This window comes from Echinops telfairi, unplaced genomic scaffold (assembly GCF_000313985.2).
Source record: "Echinops telfairi isolate 266 unplaced genomic scaffold, ASM31398v2 ScPeMD7_7410;HRSCAF=8448, whole genome shotgun sequence".
Classification (NCBI taxonomy): Eukaryota; Metazoa; Chordata; class Mammalia; order Afrosoricida; family Tenrecidae; genus Echinops; species Echinops telfairi.
In genome coordinates, this window is record NW_022111310.1 from 27,567,443 (window position 1) to 27,570,556 (window position 3,114).

Below are 3,114 nucleotides of genomic sequence, written 5' to 3' on the forward strand. Positions count from 1 at the left end.
TTGAGAATACAAAAAATTATGAAACTTATCCTCCATGACCCTAGAGATTGGACAGTATCCCACTATCACTGTGGACCAATCTGAGAGGATTACAGTAGCAAGTTCCGAGATAGAGTAGGAGAAAAATGTGGGAGGGGAGGGGGATAAAAGTAATAGAAGACTAGGTTTGCTGATCTGATAGAGAGATTGGAGCCTCCAAGACTATATCCATAAGACACCATCTAATCCTGGAACTGAACTTATCGCCCCGTGTTTCAGCTTTCAGCCAAATAGTACAAAGGCCAATAATCTGAACAATATCACCAGAGAGGCACACATTCCTTAGAACAATCAACCAGACAAATTCAAAAGGCAGCATTTTCCAAAAAGCTCAAAAGCAGGAAGGGATAGGACAAAAGGACAACTCAAAATGATCAACACAGGAAAGAAGTATAAAGAATGCTATTACTTTATAGGGATTGCAACCAAGGTCACAAACAGAATGTGTGTCAATTATTGAATAGAAAACCAATTTGTCCTGTACAGTTCCACTCAAATCACAATAAAAATTAAACAATAAAAATGCAACTGTTACATGACCCTGCTTGATACTCGTCTTCATGAAGTGATCATTGAAAATATTGGTGCTATAGCAAAGTGTGGTGAAGAAACTAGCTGGTGCCCAGTTATAAGAAAGAACAGTGCCCAGAGTCTTAAAGGCTTGTTTTCAAATAAGCAGCCATCCTAATGAAGCAACAACTAAGTCTACATAGGAGAAGCACACCATCCTGTACCATCCAAGGACTGTAAACCATATAATCCAAATCTAAAGGAGGGAATGGCATTAGACCTTAAATTGTGACAACCTGGTTTGCAGAAGGCTATGGACAACAGTGGAAGCCCAAAAATCCACTTGTAGGGGCCACACATGGATTAATCCTCCAATTAATTCCTTTGGATTATAACTGAGAGATGTGAATAGCCCTGTTATCAGACAGAGAACATTGTAGAGTCAATTATGGCGATGTAGTTAGGACAAAATTTAATATCATTTGATCTCCCTTTAGACCTATTTTAAAGCTGTTTCAGTCCTTTTTTAAAAAAAGAACAGAAATGCACATGAATTAAGCCCCTGGGGAATGCCCTCTGACATGGACCAGGAAAGTGAATAGCCTTGTTAACGTGTAGAATGCATTAGAGAGTGGATTGTTGCAGATGCAGTCAGGTTAAAATTTAGTACCCTGTCATTTGATCTCCCTCTTGACCCATTTAAATTTGTTCTAGCTTTTATTATTTTCTGTTTTCTTTTCAATTGAGGTTTTAATGTTTTACTTTGTTATTCTTGTTAGTTTTGTGTTGTTTGCTTCATCTTAAAAGTTTTTCTGTATATAAAATCCAGGATAGGTAAATCCATAGAGACAGTAACTGGATTAATGGTTCCAGTGACAGGGAAGGTTGGGGGGAAGTGGAGAGCTAATAATTATGAGAACAAGAATGAAGAAAATTTCCCAAAATTGATTGTGGTAATGACTGTGCAACTCTTCTTGATGTGAATGAACTATTGAATTGTATGATATATGAATTATATGCCAATGAAACTGTTGGGATAAATAGATAAATGGGAAATAAAGAATACAAAGTTGTTGAAGATCAAACTATACTTAACATCAGATCAGAAAATGAAAAGGTCTCTTCTGACAGTTAGTTTATATTCTTAACTCATACCCTACATCTCTAAGGGTACATATGTGGCTGTAAATATAATTTTCTACAATGTATTATTAATTCCTTCAGAAACATCTGAAAGAGCCAATTCTAGACCAATGAGTTGCCATCTCTATTTGACATTCTTGCAAACAGAAACCAAGAACCAGAAATGTCCAGGAGGAAGAATGCTACCTGAAATTTTGCAAAAATCTCCATGATAACTTAAACATCTGTAGGTTGTGAAAAAAGAACACTGAGTTATATTTACTTAGACTTGAAAAAACGGACACTCCTTCAGTGGCAGCTGCATGATTTTAACTATAATCTAATGAGTGCCTATCATGATCAGGCACTATCTTAGAGTTCCCCACCACCCAAAATACAAAGATGAAAGAGTAAGTAAAAAAGTATTGCTCCAAAATAATAGACACCTACTAATATAAAAATATGGAGCTATTGATTTATGACATATCCTCCATCTAGGTCTGTACAATTCTGAAGGGGGTGTTTCCAACACTCTAACCCTTCCACAAAGAATTCTACACACTTCAATTTACACAATGTAAAAAGAGCAGGTTTGTGTTTTTTGTTTTTGGAGGGTTTTTTCCACATCCTAAAAGAACTCAAATAATGTCCCTTTTTAATGTTATGTACATGTGAGAAGCAAAAAGGGAAGGCTGAAGGGGCAAGATTAGGGCTGTGATATCGATGGGATAAAGCTTGCCCATGAAATTCTCATAGGAACGGCCCTTGCTGCTCTTGAAGAACGAGCAGATGCACTGGTGTAGTGGAAAATATTCCTTGGTACAGCTTTCCTGGCTTTTTTTTCCCTCACTTATGTGATGTTCAATTTTCTTAAAATTTCTTCATAATTAGGCCCTATGACAATTTTTTGTCCTTTGAAAAATCTATCAAAATTACACTTTGAACTCTTAACATACAGTTAGTATCATCTGAGCTGACTTCTGCCTTAAATTGAATTGGCCTAGAAAAATCCCCTCTAGGGAAGGTGGGGGAAGAAGGGGGAGAAAGAAGGAACCAATCGCAATGATATACAATCCCACACACTCTACTTCACCACAACAGAAATGTGGGTGAAGGGAGACAGCAGATCGTGTAATATATGAAAACATAATAATTTATCAAGGGGTCATGAGGATGGGAGGATGGGGAGGAGGGGGGAAAGGAGCTGATACCAAGGGCTCAAGTAGAAAGAAAATGTTTTGGAAATGATGATGGCAACATATATACAAATGTGCTTGATACAATTGATGTATGGATTGTTCCTCACTGACCCATAGCCCTACAGAGGACAACACTGGAGACGGTGTGGGAATTGCACCCGATCTGATTCCACCACACTGAGGAAAACGCTAAGGGTGTGCAACAGAACAGCAAGGGGAACAGAACAACAAAGTCCCCAGGGAA